Source organism: Alnus glutinosa, chromosome 8 (assembly GCF_958979055.1).
Source record: "Alnus glutinosa chromosome 8, dhAlnGlut1.1, whole genome shotgun sequence".
NCBI lineage: Eukaryota > Viridiplantae > Streptophyta > Magnoliopsida > Fagales > Betulaceae > Alnus > Alnus glutinosa.
Window position 1 is genome coordinate 18,197,356 of NC_084893.1, and position 16,098 is coordinate 18,213,453.

Genomic DNA, 16,098 nt, shown 5'->3' on the forward strand with positions numbered 1-16,098 from the left:
GGGTCTCCCCGGACATAGAGCCTTGTACCCGATCAACTATCCATCCGACCGCTCCACTACGACCATAGTATATCAACTTGGGTTCATTTTGACCATAGCTCACGTGGGCTTGGGGTATGGTAATTCCCCAATAAATCCCTAACCTCTTATTCTTACATTAAATGTAATATAACCAGCAATTTAACTAATCCGCTTAATAATTTCACCGCTAAATTCTACATTTAGTGCACAAACATATAGGCATTTTCTGATTATATGCAAACTTCAACCCTTTTTTTTTTCTTATTAAATATTCTTGATTGAAATCGTTCAAGTATATTCTTGCATGCACTCCTTTTTTCTTTATTGGTTTACTTTGAGGTTCAAAAACACAATCCTTACAAACTTGGTAAAAAATGTGTGGCATTTTGAACGAATAACTCAACCTTTTCTTATCTAATTTGTAAATTATCTACTATTTTGTACACATGTGCTTGTGTGGATATCGAATATATAATAGCACTCCAAAGACTAATATATTAATAATACAATGAAAAAGCACCCGTGCTTTATAGCTAGTTTCGATAACGCTATAATAGTACGCGAGCACCGAGTTGAGGAGTAATAAATCTTGGTTTACAAATTAAGAGTTGTTAGAGTTTGTGCAGTATAATGTGCGCACCAAATTGAGGTTGAAGACTTATAATTGTGAAAGGAGCATGAGTATAGGATGAAGAAAGTTCAAATGAGAAGTGTTGCAATATCAATGTCAGAGCCATTTTCACTTCCATCATAGCAAAGTTTTGTCCAATGCATATTCGAGGACTCCCTCTGAATGGGAAAAATGATAGTTGGCCCCTTGTTGCCTTTGAAACACCTTTTGAAAACCTCTCTGGGTCGAACTCCTTTGCATTGTCTCCCCAAAGTTCACAATCACGTTGGACAAGGATTGTGGGTAAAGCAATCTGATAGGAACCGATCCCTTAGGGTTAGGTAGATTATGTTTATCTTTATCTTTCTAGGCTATGTTTGTATTTCAATAATGATTAGAAGGGTGAGAGACCTGTTAGGAGTAGTAGACGTAGCTGGTTTAGAGGTGGAGTTGGAATGGAATTCCAACTCACTAGGATTAGAGTTTATTTGAATTTGAATATTAGAATTTAGGTATTATCACTTTCGGCTTTATCTTATTGTATTTCTATTTAAAGACCATTGGGTCATTAATGAAAAAGAAAGAAAAGAATTGATATAGACTTTTGTCTTGTGGTTTGATTCCAACCTTAATTGGATTCACTTGGGGTCTGTCTCCAGCCATTAATTGGAGTTCACTATCATCTTTCCATTCCATTTCTACATTCATCCCTATTTTTCATACATCCAATCAGAAAGCGCTTATCAATTGGTATCAGAGCATGTCGACCCAAAAGGACCGAATCGAGAAGCTGGAAACTGACGTTTAGAAACTTGTGGAAGAAAATACCAAAAGGTTCGCAGATGTGGACAAAGCATTGGAGAGTATTGCAAGTTCAATTAAGGAGTTATCAATTGGTTTTTCGGGGGGCCTAAACAAGAATAATGGGGAAAATTCCCAGAATTCCAGCAAGGAATCCAGGGATACTCACCATTCTTCAGGGCATGGTCATCATCAGGATCGTAAGGAAGATGGGTCCTACGTCCGCCCATTGAAGATGGATTTTCCTTGATTTTTTAGGGAAGAACCCATTATTTGGCTGGATCGTGTGGCTCAATACTTTGAGCTTCAACAAACGCCAAAGGAGCAGAAAGTTACATTGGCGGCCTTTTATCTTGAAGGTGAGGCAAACCAGTGGTGGCAGTGGCTGAAAAAGATTTATGCTTAAGACGCCAAACCTCTCGTTTGGGAGACCTTTGAGCAAGATTTGTTAGCACGTTTTGGACCTACGGATTATGAGGACTTTGATGAAGCTCAATCACACATTGAACAGAAAGGAAGGGTGCGAGAATATTAGCGGGAGTTTGAATGTCTTGCAAACCGCATGGTGGACTGGCCAGAAAAGGCTTTGGTGGGCACTTTTTTGGGTGGATTGCAACCTGACATAGCTAATCCCGTCAAGATGTACAAGCCTCGGACTCTATGAGAAACCATCTAGTTTGCTCGGATGCAAGAGGATCAAATGAAGCAGGCCAAACCATTCTTATTAGAGCAAACAAAGGAAGCACCAAGGGACGACAGGGTGCAACCCACTTCAATTCAAAGGTCTAATGTGTCCCTACCTCCAACGAAGAAGCTATCATGGGAAGCAATGCAAAAGCGGAGGGAAAAGGGTCTTTGTTTCAATTGCGATGAACGATTCACACCAGGCCATCGATGTGAAGTGAAACATCTGTTCATTATTGAAGCAGAACCTGGAGAAGGACAAGGGCGAATTGGGGAGAATTTTGAAAACGAGCAGCTCGACGAAATTTTAAAATAAAATAAAATCTCGACCTTGAGGACAAGGATCGTGCTCAAGGAGGGGCGATTGATAGGAACCGATCCCTTAGGGTTAGGTAGATTATGTTTATCTTTATCTTTCTAGGCTATGTTTATATTTCAATAATGATTAGAAGGGTGAGAGACCTGTTAGGAGTAGTAGACGTAGCTGGTTTAGAGGTGGAGTTCGAATGGAATTCCAACTCATAGGACTAGAGTTTATTTGAATTTGAATATTAGAATTTAGGTATTATCACTTTCGGCTTTATCTTATTGTATTTCTATTTAAAGACCATTGGGTCATTAATGAAAAAGAAAGAAAAGAATTGATATAGACTTTTGTCTTGTGGTTTGATTCCAGCCTTAATTGGATTCACTTGGGGTCTGTCTTCAGCGATTAATTGGAGTTCACTATCATCTTTCCATTCCATTTCTACATTCATCCCTATTTTTCATACATCCAATCAGAAAGCGCTTATCATAATCAGCACTCCAGCTGGTATTGTCAAATTTCCTAGTTTTGTTTCCTTGTCAACATATCGATTCATCCAAGTTATTGGCGGGGAGAACCTCAGAACCTCGTGCAGTATCATGGTTACCTGTGCCATGGACAGCCGTCTCTCGTCAAGATGTTTTTTTACATTAAAGAGTACCGATAGAATATAAATTAAATGATTAAATTCAGCCATTCCTATTAGCTTAATCTTTTGAGATAAGTAGTGATTTAAAAGCATCAAGCATGACTCGCGATATGTGAACATATCAACATGGAACTAGGCTAAACATTTGCTAAGAAAAACAAACATCTTTGGTGTAGAAAATTTAAAATAGTATAGCGTGGAATAGTTTAAACCTTAAGCATGTTAAATCACTTGTTAACCATGGTGATAATGTTGTGTTTTCTGGGGTGTCTGGCTAAAGATTATTTAAGAGATATCCAAGTCTTATGATTACATGGTAAATCACAATTTTGAAGCTCCAGAAACTGAATAAATCAACTAGATTGATAGCACAAAAATGATTGAAACATGCATCTTAATTAAGCATAAGGAAATACTTACAACTTTAAGGTGATTTAACCCATCAAAGTCTGGTTTGTTCTTGCCAAAGACTTGCAAAACCTCTTCTCTTGCACGCACTTGCCAATTTGGATACTTGCTCAGCATAATCATTGTCCAAACAAGCAAAACTGAGGTGGTCTCTTGCCCCGCAAAGTAAAATAGCTTACATTCCTCAATTACATCTGTAATACTCATTGCAGCATTCTTTTCATTTCCAGATTCTTGAAGTTCTCTAGAATTGGATTCCATTGAAAATAATTTGATGGTTCTTGTATTAGATAACTTGAAGATTACAGAGGATGCTATATACTTTTTATACACAGAATTCCTAGACTAAATATGGAAGGAATACAACAGAAACAATTACACTTAAGTCTAGCTTATACGCATATGGAACAGATTTCCTTTACTGATTTTATATTCCTTAAGAACGGGTAGACTTGCAGTGCACGCTGGGCTGGCAGTGGCTTGATATGGCAGGTTGTATCTTGCTGTTAGGCAGGACTTGTGCGATGGAGGGCTGTCTTGCCTAATGTGATTAATTACCTCGGCTGGTTCCACAATTTGAGGAGTAACAAATGGATTGGAGGATACTGCTTGGACAGCACGATTGGATCCCATGATTTGAGGAGTTGCATGATTTGGTCTCTTAGTTTGGGAAGTTCCAGAGTATGCTAGAAGTGTATCGTGTTCTGGATGATTGGGTGCATTGACAGAATGTGTGTCAACGGGTACTTTTGTTCCAACGGCTATATTGTCTCCAACACCCCCCCGCAAGCTCATGGGGGATGGAATCACCATGAGCTTGAGTCGAAGAAACAAAAACCGAGCAGACCCTAAGCCTTTGGTAAAAATATCAGCGACTTGATCATTAGTGGATATGAACTTCAAAACAATGTCATGATTAAGCACCTTTTCACGCACAAAATGGTAGTCAACTTCAATGTGCTTGGTACGAGCATGATACACGGGATTAGTGGCCAATGCAAGGGCACTTACGTTGTCACACCAAATTGTAGGGGCAGTGGTTAAGGTAACACAAATATCTTTGAGTAACATTCGTAGCCAAAACATTTCGGCAGTGGTGATAGCTAAGGCTCGATACTCAGCTTCGGTGCTACTACGAGAAACAATGGGCTACTTTTTGGCACTCCAAGAGACTAGATTGTAGCCTAAGAAAATAGCAAAACTTGTGGTAGAGCGACGATCATCATGGTCGCCGGCCCAGTTACTGTCACAATAGGCAGTGAGATGAAGAGGACCTTGAGTGTAATACAGGCCATGATCAACAGAAGATTTGAGATAGCAGAGAACTCTTTTGGCTGCAGACCAGTGAGCAAAGGTAGGAGCATGCATATGCTGACACAGCTGATTAACAGAAAAAGAGATGTCTGGGCGAGTGAGGGTGCAATACTGTAGAGCCCCCACAATTTGTCGATATGCTGTAGTGTAATGCCCCAGATTTTTAAGACATATTTTCATAATAAAATTTATTATTTGAATAAATAATCATTCGATTTATAAAACTGTTTTTATAAATATTTAACCGGTATTTTTATAAACTGATAATTTATCACCAAAAATATTTTTCTGAGTTTATATAATTAACCATGAAATTTATTTACCTATTTTATAAAAATTATACTATATTGTTTTAATTTTATAATTCCGTTTCAGCATCTTCTTAGTTCTTTCTATTTGTTCTTCTTTCTGCACTAAAATGGACTCTGCACTAAGCAGAAAATAATTCGCCACTGCACTGCATAATCGCCCAACTACTCCCACCTTCCCACTGAAATTTTCTCTAATTGACCACTGCAATTTATCAAATCCTTCACCTTCTCCACTGATCGACCAACTCAACCCACTGTGTGTAAATTTAATTTCAGTGCTTTCTCCACTGCAGCATTTGATCTCCCACCTCCTCCATTTGAGTTCAAACAATTCTCCACCTACGACACCACTTCTCCACTCTGATATATTAATCTTCCACTGAATCGATCAGTGCAGCACTAAGTTCAGTGTTCACCAAACCGATTCCACTTCATTTTATTATAAACCACAGCACTCGATCGTTGTTCTATAAAAACTGAACATTCCCTCTGCAGAAATCACAGCTCTTCTTCTTCTGTATTTTCTTCTTTCTTCTCCTTCTTGCTGTTCTTCATTCTTCTATTATTAACTGAGAGACAAGAGAAACAGAGAGTGAAATTGAAATAGAGAAGCAGAAACCGAGAGACAGTGAGAAACCGAGAAATCAAGAGGGAGAGATCCGGCTAATCCGTGAAACCCGAGACTCGGCATGAACCCAGATTTTCCAGCCGAAGCCCAGTGAACCCAGACCGTAGCCGATCTTCTACCGTGATCCAGTGAAGCCCGAAACCCATAGCCGAGATCTGCCGTGAACCCAGCAGCTCGACGCAGCAAACAAATCCAGCAACCCAGAACCGAAGCCCAGCAGTATTTTCCAGCCGAGCTCGTGCACCATTTAGCCCAGAAAACCCGATCCTAACCGCATCCTCCGAACCATGAGCAGAATCCGGCAATTTTGTTGAGAACTTCCATCATTGTGATGGATTTTCTGAGAAGACTTCGACTGAGTAAAGGTGAGTATGTATGTGTCGGCTGTGTCTCCTACTTGTGGGTTTGACTGATATTATGTGAGTGTTGTGATTTGGGCTTAAGCAATGATGGATGAGTATTCTGGACCCAAATCTCCAACCCATTAGGCCAGTGGTGATCCAGTCCCACAGCCCATCAATGAACCCAGCAGCAACACCAGGCCGAGCTTCAGGTGATCCAGCCCAACCCGATTGATCCATGAACTAAAGGCTCGCATTCCCCGAAGCCCAACAGCCCAACAGTGACCCATAACTGTGAGCCCAGTCCATACCACAGCCCGTGACCAGCAAGCCCATACCCGAACCCAGCAGAACCCGAAGACCCGACCCATCTCAGAACCCATACCCGTGACCCGAACCCGGAAACCCGACCCGCAGGTGACCCATCTTCGGCAGAACTCCGGCGACCTTTCCGACGACTTTTCCGGTGACTTTTCCGGTGATTTTCCGGCGATTTTCCCGTGACCGAACGCATCGTTTTCACTAGATTTTTCTAGTGAAATTCTTATTTAATAAATCAAGGAAATATACAAAAAGGATTAAGCTCGATCCCGATATTAGGGAAATCCAAGTAAGGGAACCTTCTACCCCTTCAAAAAATTTATTTTATTACTTTAAATATTCCTTTATTTGCATAATTTCGATTTGATTCGGTATTTCAAATTATTTTGTTTACATGAAGAATTTATTTTAAATTGATTGAGAAAAATGATATTTTGGAAATTGTGATTTTGAGAATTTATTATTTTAACTGAGATGTGAAGTCAACTTTTTGGAATAACAATAAAAGGAGAAAAACATGAGTAAAAACCCTCCAACACGTTGCCCCTGGATACATGAGGAAAGAATGAGAAAGTTGTGTGAGAAAACTCTATGAGTTATATATATAAAGGAGAAATTGTTGAAAAGGGCACGTGTGTGGAGGAGTTTTGACAATTGTTTTGGAGATTTATAAAAGGGAGTTTTGACAAATGTTCTGGAGATATTTAAAAGAAGTTTTTGACAATTGTTTGAAGATTTTCAAAAGAATTTAACTCAACTGTTTTATGGTTGAGGATTCCTTACTGAGCATGTTTTTTTGTGCTCACCCCTTATTTTGTTTTTGTTTTCAGGTTATGAACAAAGAGACGTAGGTGGCCGGGATGGGATCTAGGAATGCATTAGGACATTTCATTTATATTACCCCATAATTTTCAGTTATTGTATTTTTACAATTAAATGACCGTTTCCGCATTTATTAAAAACTCTGAGATTTTGAAACCATTATTATTTTTATTTATTTAAATCAGCATACTAGTTAAGATATTTGGCAGACCTTACGAATCTTTGCAGTTTAAAGAGAAAAGTGACGAACCTAACCCATAGCGGTTTGGGGGCGTTACATGTAGGGTCAGGCAACGGATCGCCATCAAATTTGGATAACTTGAGGCCAGAGGGTGAAGGTGACTTTGCAAGTTTGGCTTCAAGCATCTTGGAGCGATTGAGGAGAGTGTGAATGTATTTTGCTTGACAGAGATGCAGGCCAGTAGCTGTCCGAGAGGCTTGAACACCAAGAAAAAAATGAAGAGGTCCGAGATCCTAGAGAGGGAATTCCTGCTGCAGCTTAGAGATTATGGCTTGAATGATATCTGGATTGGAACATGTGATAATAATGTCATCCACATAGATTAGCATGAAAATATTATACAAACCAGAGTTAAGAATAAATAAAGAAGTGTCCACCAAAGAAGCCACAAAGCCAAGTTCCATGAGAAAGGAAGAGAGGCGATGAAACCAGGCTCGTGGGGCTTGTTTCAGTCCATAAATAGCCTTGTGCAATTTGCACACAAAGTGAGGATGGCTTTGGTCGACAAATCCCTTAGGCTGCTGGATGTAAACAGTTTCAGTAAGTGTCCCATGAAGAAAGGCATTGGAGACATCCAATTGCCTAATGCTCCAATCAAATTGTATGGCAAGTGAGAGCAGAACCTGAATGGTAGAGGATTTTGTCACTGGACTAAAGGTCTCAGTGTAGTCAATGCCACACTGCTGTTCATAGCCTTTGGCCACTAATCTGGCCTTGAACCGTTCAATCGAGCCATCTGGCTTTTGCTTGATGCGATAGACCCACTTGTTGCTGAGGATATGTTGATGAGGAGGAGGGGGACAAAGAGTCAAAGTTCCATTGGAAATGAGGGCCTCAAATTCTGCAGTCATTGCTTGCTGCCACCGGGGATCACCAGCAGCCTTCTTGAAGCAAGAGGGTTCTGTTTCTTGAAGAATTGTGTGGTAGGATGTGAAGGAATGGCGGATGGTGCGGTAGAGGTGAAATTCTGGAAAGGTTTTGGGCTTAAGAGACCCGGTTTTGGCTCGGGTAGTCATGGGATGAATAGGAGGGATAGGTAAATTAAGGGAGGAAAGTGCTGGAATTTCTAGAGAGGGAGAGATCAATGGGAGTGGTTGGTCAGAGGAGGCTGGTTCAGAAGGGCCATGTTCAGAAATAGGGACAGTAGGAGATGAATGATGGGGGTGAAAACATCAGCATCTCGGCTTAAGGGAGCAGAAGTGGCAGTAGAGGAGTAGGGTGAGGAAGAGGGGCTGCAAGTGACATGAGGAGCTTGAGCAGTAATAGGATGCAGACCAGTATTGACAGGATGTGCAACTGCAGAATTTAAAGGTGAAACATGGTGTATATCAGAGGAGGAGGTACTTACAGGGAGTATGAAGGGTAGATCACTAGAGGCATCAACCTGAGATGGCAGCTGAGGAGGAACTTCATCTTTTGCAGGGAAGTTGAGCTCATCAAAGACCACATGTCGTGACAAGTAGACCTTGTTAGTGATGGGGTCAAGACATTTGTATCCTGCATGGCAATAACCAAGAAAAATGCAAGGTTTAGACCGAAACTGAAGTTTATGGAGTCCAAGAGGCCGAAGCAGAGGGTAACATTTGCAACCAAACACCTTGAGTTGTTGGTAGTTTTGTTCCTTTTGATGGAGCCTTGAAAAGGGACTGTCATGATCCAAAAGTGGTGTTGGCAGCCGGTTAATGAGAAAAACACTGGTGAGAAAGGCATCAACCCAGTACCAATTGGATAAATGAGAGTGAGCTAAGAGGGTTAGGCCAGTTTCAAGAATGTGGCGTAATTTTCTTTCGGCAAGACCATTTTGCTAGGATGTATATGGACAAGACTTGCGGTGGATGATGCCATGTCTGCTTAAGAAAGCTTGAAAGAATGAGGAGGTGTATTCATCACCTCCATCGGATTGGAGTTGCTTGATGGAAGAGGAAAATTGTTTCTCCACAAGAAGTTTGAATTTAACAAAGCACTCATACACTTCAGATTTAGCTTTAAGTGGGTAGAGCCAAGTGTATCTAGAATAGACATCTATGAAAATGACATAATACTTATAGCCACTTATGGAGGTGATTGGTGATGTCCAAATATCTGTATGAATGAGACTTAAAGGGGTGAGAGTTTGTCGATTTGATGTAGTGAATGGTTGCTTTTTAGCTTTTCCAAGTTGACAAGAATCGCAAAGGATCATTTTATTAGAATCTGAAACTGAATTCAAAACAGGTAGCTTAAAATCTTTAACAACTCTAGAAACAATATCATGAGAGGGATGTCCTAAACGAAAATGCCAAATAAGAGAGGAGGTCTTTATTCCTAATAAGGCTACTAAAGCACGTCTAGCCTTGAGTGAGCTCCCCTTGAACCGCATTGGATAAAGTCCATTCTCAACCTTGCCTTCCAGGAGGGTTGCCTTGGTGATCAAGTCCTTCACAAAGAAATGAGAAGCTGTTAGGATAAAATAACAATGGTTATCAACACAAAACCGTTGAATAGAAATCAAATTTGCAGAAGCATTTGGACAGTGAAGGAGTTTATTTAGATGACAAACAGAATTGGGAGTCTGTAATAGGGTGGAACCAGCATTGTCTATGTTGAGACCCGATCCATTGCCAACTTCAACTCTGTCATTTCCTTCAAACGGCTGTTGGATGGTCAGATTATTCAAGTTGCTGATGATGTGGGCATTGGCACCACTATCAGCAAACCATTCGGGATCTTCATGGATAGCATTGGTTTGGGCTACCATGGCTGCCAATTGTGTAGGAGGATGTCTCCCTTGATAGGAGAAATCCATCCTGTGGAAGCAATCTAATGCTTGGTGGCTAGTTTTGCCACAGATTTGACATGGAGCTCTAGGAGGCTTGTTGGGATTGGATTCTGTAGCAGGATTGTTGAGAGTGGAGCCGGCAGCTTGGTGAGAAATTTCTCCAATATGGAAATTGGGATTCCTGGGGTTGTTGGGGTTGAAGGGCATGCTGGATCTCTATCTGTATTGTGGAAGATTGTTTCCATTGGAAGAGAATCTAGGATTCTAGCCCCGGGTTTGAAATCTGGAGGTGAATTGTTGAGGCATCTTTCCCTTCAAGTTGAGTTGATGAGGCCTTGTACCTGTTCTTTGAGTAAACAAAGCAATGGCAGAGGAGTTAGTAGCAACAGCTTGCTGCTGATTAAACAGCATTTCATGATTCAAAAGTTCATCCCTAAAGTCTTCAAAGCTTAAGGGATGATCACGAGTTATGAAAACATATGAAGTGATAAAAGGATTGAAGGTAGGACTAAGGCCACTGATGATGTAAGATATTAAATCTTCATCATCAATTGGGCTGCAAGTTGATCAGCCCAAACTTTTGCAACTCTAAGGAATTCTGAACAGGTCATGGAACCTTGTTTCAGATTCTGTAATTGCCTCTTGATATGAGAGATCCTTGACCGAGATTGGGAAGCAAATTTGCTTGCCAGGGCAGACCAAACCAGCCTTGAGGCATTCAGGCCATAAACTGTGGCCAGAACTGCTTCAAAGAGTGTAGCATTGATCCAACTCAAGATGAATTGGTCTTTCTTGTTCCAGCTAGTATATTCTGGATTGACAGTGGACTGGCCTTGCTCGTTGGTCAGGAACCTGGGAGGACACGGCTCATATCCATCAACAATGCCTAAGAGGTCATTGCTGCGTAGGACAGGCAGGACTTAGACTGCCACATTAGGTAGTTGTTGCTGTCAATTTTCAAAGATATGAACTGGGTGAAGTTGGGAAAGAAAAGTGTTGTGGTGGAGGATGCTGTGGAACCAGAGGACGTTGAGGAGGCCATGGAGGATGTTTGGTTGGCGTGTGCTGAAAGCTCTGATACCATGAAAATAATTTGATGGTTCTTGTATTAGATAACTTGAAGATTACAGAGGATGCTATACACCTTTTTATACACAGAATTCCTAGACTAAATATGGAAGGAATACAACAGAAACAATTACACTTAAGTCTAGCTTATACGAATATGGAACAGATTTCCTTTGCCGATTTTATATTCCTTGAGAACAGGCAGACTTGCAGTGCACGCTGGGCTGGCAGTGGCTTGATATGGCAAGTTGAATCTTGCTGTTAGGCAGGACTTGTGCGTTGGAGGGCTGTCTTGCCTAATGTGATTAATTACCTCGGCTGGTTCCACAATTTGAGGAGTAACAGATGGATTGGAGGATACTGCTTGGACAGCACGATTGAATCCCATGATTTGAGGAGTTGCATGATTTGGTCTCTTAGTTTGGGAAGTTCTAGAGTATGCTGGAAGTGTATCATGTTCAGGATGATTGGGTGCATTGACAGAATGTGTGTCAAAGGCTACTTTTGTTCCAACGGCTATATTGTCTCTAACATCCATAAGTATACCCAATAAATCATCATTGGCAGCATTGCCTGCCTTCCTTTCCCTCTCTCGTTTGTCAATGATTTCCTTCAGCAAAGTTTGTACTTCTCTGGCAATTTCCTTCATCCTCTTGTTCAATTTAGTTGGTAGAAACCTACACACAAAAATCTTAGAAATTGTGAAAGCACGAAGAAGGGAAATAAGAATGTGATTCCTTATTACTTTTGTGATCAGTTGTTAGGAAAATAAAATGGTTTTCAAATAAACTATAAGATCTGCTCTTCACTAAAACCGTGAGAATAATGAGCTGAAATAGGTGGATGGAGCAAAAGTTCGCTACATTTCTTGTCCCAACTCCTTTGTTTTTAGCAGGCTTACAGTACTATTTCTTAAATTAGCCATAATTGAACTTGAATAATTTAAACATTAATTACCTCCATCCTGGAATGTAAACAGATTGTAAAGCTTTCACAACGAGTTCAGCTTGTTCTTTTTGCAGTTGGAATATTCTTTTTCCTTCTTTGTAGCTACTTCCAAATGCTGATCGATAAATCACATCACCTGACAGGTTTTCAATATAAGGCCATACATCTAACTCACAGGACCCCCCTTCACCAATCAACCTCTCCCATTGGCTAATCATATCATTGCTACTCTGATAAAATGCATGTCACATATCCTGCAACAATCACAAGGTAAAATTAAGATTTAAAAGATCATAAAGGAAATAGAACTGTTAGCATTCAAGTGTTTCAATGGAATCCCAACTCTTTTTTCGATTCACCGCTTTGGATATACATAAGCAATCTTATACTTTTAAAAACGCACGATTTTAAAGGTCAAACTGCGATTTTAAAAGCCAAACGGAAATTCAATCAAACGCTTAACCGCATGTTTGAAGATTGCGTTTGAAATCACTTTTGAAATCGCACATTTTGAAACCACAAACCCAAACAGACTAACCAGATGTTTGATGTGGAGGTACAATTTATAAGACCATATTCATGGGAACACAATTGCATTGAATAATAGTAATTCCTTGGAATCACAAACAACCAAAATTCAAACAATTTCCAAGCAAAAAATTTGAACTACTCCACCCTAAAGGTTTGCATCACAAAAATGTGCTAATTAACCAGATGTTTGAGAGTTAGGTATGGAGTTCGGCATGAAAATGTCTTTATGTTAAATCTCATAAGATACAAGTCTTAGATAAGAATCTACATCGGGATAGCAGGAAATAGCATCTTGTTTGCCTGCGTCTTCGTGTAACTGAGTCTCATTTAGAATGCTTATCTATATTTTTCAACAACTTAACATAATGTGGTTTTCAAAGATAAATCAGAGAAATTGTATCAAAAGTTTTTGAGTTTTGTCTTTGAAACAGATGAATACCTGAATTTCTAATTTTGACAATTAAAGTTCTAAGTTGTAATTAATGACAAATAGGTTCATGTCAGATTTTCCATCCAACCTTCAACAGAGAAAGTGTCAATTATCGTATATATTGTCCATGTCAGACCAACGAAAATGCAATGCGTGCATGCAAATCCGTGTCAACCTGCCACATAAGCCATTATACCCAAAAAAATTTAAAAAAAAAAAAAAAAAGGTTGGAGATCCACCTCACCACGACCCCTCCACCTCCTCAGAGGGAGACAGAGGAGGGTGGCTCTACCCACGCCCACCTCATGAAGAGGCACTAGGGGTGGATCTTCAACCCCTCAAGGGTGGGCAAAGGTGGAGCCACCCTCCACCGCCTCCCTTTGTGGGGTGGACAGTGGTGGATCTCCATCTCTTGTTTTGTTTTTTCCTTTTCTATTTTTATTTTTAACATAATTGCCTATGTGGGAGGCTAACGTGTATCGGGATATACATGCACATTTTCATGGGTCTGACAATATGATAAATAGTAAGTTTTTCGTTTAAGATTTGACGAAAAACCTAACGGAGGGACCAATTTATCCATCTATCACAAAGACAAAATTAAAAGACTTTTAGAACGATTTTCTAAAAGTTATTTTAAAAAAAAATGTTTTACGTCAAAACAAACGGGGACAACAAGAACGTAGTTTTAGACACAAGTATTGAATTTGAATGGATTTAAACAAAGAAATGAAAGTAATTAAAATAAATTAACCTTCAACTTTTCGATACGAAATGCAGGGTTGATAATCTTTCTGTGTTTAGCCCATTTCTCACCCTCGTAGGCCATGACTCCCAATAATAGCAACCTAACAAGTGGATTTATACGCGGCTTCCGAAAGAGATCGACCTGCCTTTGTTAAAATATCTTTTATTTGTTCAGGGTCCATAATAAACACTCTCGGTTTTGGCCCGACCCACATAAAACAATTCTTACCTGCATACATATGTTTTCAAAGCTCAGAAGAACATCCAATATCCTTATCATCATCGACATACTCAAAGCTACAACTATATATATACACTAACCATAACCATATAATATATACAACTATATTTATTATAATTTTTTTCAATGTTATAGATTTAATTTCACTCTCTGAAAAACTTAAAATTAATATAGACTGTTAAAAAAATCACAAAAAAAAAAAAAAACCTATAACGTTTTTTTACAGCACCTAAATTAAATCTGGCAAATAAGGATTAACACTTCAAACTAATTGACGTTGGAATTTTTAGTAAGGCCAAGGGTAAGGGTGAAAATGCGAACGGATAATAACTGTCCGCATCCGCTATTCACACGTAACCGTTGCTCGCTATCCGCATATGCAGATGCGATTTTAGAGTATTCAAATGCCGTTAATAACCACATCCGCGTTCCCTTTATATATATAATGTAAATTTAATTAAATTCACTAAAGTATTAAAAATGTTCACTAACCCTCTCGAAGTACCATCCAGTTATTAAGGTTCTCTCAATTAATTTAGCGCCTATAAAATAAATAAGTTTAATCATTTAATTTATATTTTAACTAAATGAGACCTAATACATACAATATTTAATAAAATAAAAAATAAATACGAATACAGGGTTTGAACTGATGACATTTACTCTCATAACATTTTAAATCACAACTTATCTCAAAAGCTTAAATTGATAAAATATATATATATATATATGTGTGTGTGTGTGTGTGTGTGTGTGTGTGTGTGTGTGTGTGTGTGTGAATTTAATCATTTAATTTATATTATTAACATCCCCAAGCTATGAAAATTTGTCAAAAATATCTCCGTGATCAGGAACGGATTTAGGGGACCCCCTCAATTCCAAAAAAAAATTATAGGATAAAAAGTAAAAGCTTCTTGCTCCATCCTACCGTAATGACTAAACTTCCCTTAATAATTATGAAAAAAGTTTTTCTAGAGAGCTATTTTTAAGCTTAAAAGCTTTATTTCCTAGCTAGCCTAATTAGTTACCACCACTCCGGATCTGGCTTCAGTGCTATAATTTAAACTACAGCACATCTGCTGTAGAAAAAATAAAGGCTCAAATTTAACCACATATTTTTTTAACAAAGTAGCACAACGGACATTTTTTAGATGTTCTTTGAGTTGACGCTGTTTGAGAAAGGGAGAACATCTCTTTTGCTTGACCTCGGATTCTTGTCTTCTGTGTGTCCTATTAGTACGATTGTGTTATAGTTTGGTTGGTTAGAAACCAACAGATGCATGATAATACGGGTTCCTAATATTCATTCAACTCTGAAGAATATAAAAAATGTGATTAGAAATCATTTTGGGCTTGGAAATCCTCATCCTTGGACCTTCCGCATCTGATCTACCAGGCAGCCCCCACCACTTGGTGCTGTCAAGGTCAATTTCGACGTTGCTATTAGGCCCATCTTTGCCTCCGGTTTGGGCAATTCAATGCATTCAATTAATGCATATAAAGGAATGGCATGAGAAATGATTGATAGGGACGCTCAACCTTGTCCGTATATTTTAATTAAAAAAAATATAAAGAATAATAAAATAATATATTTTTAATATTAAAATATATTTTTTTATTAAAAAAAGACTGATAAGACTGTTGAATGTCCCCTCCGTCATTTCTCAAAGGTATGGCTTATGCAGCCTTGAATGCCGTATACATGTCATGTCTTCATCGAACTATATCTTTTGAAAAAAAAAATTATTGAGATAATGTTACAGTTTTTGTAACATTTTTTGTTTTTCTCTTTTTTTTTTTTCTTTTTTTTTTTCTTTTTTTTTTTGAAAAGTTTGTTTTTCTCTTTTGGATGAGGGAATGGTAATAAAGTGGTTGAGTTGAATATCAGCATCTAAAGAAGTTGGCGTCCCTACAAAT

General features: G+C 39.0%; 1 long non-coding RNA gene and 1 pseudogene across 1 annotated transcript; one reads left to right on the forward strand and one right to left on the reverse strand.

The window, feature by feature from the left end:
- Positions 1–442: 442 nt before the first annotated feature.
- Positions 443–16,098, reverse strand: part of LOC133874917 (cytochrome P450 CYP72A219-like) — a 16,425-nt pseudogene continuing 769 nt past the window's right edge.
- LOC133874918 (uncharacterized) lies at positions 5,629–7,418 on the forward strand. Its single transcript, XR_009901406.1, has 2 exons — positions 5,629–6,684; positions 7,226–7,418. It is a non-coding gene; the product is annotated as an uncharacterized LOC133874918 (long non-coding RNA).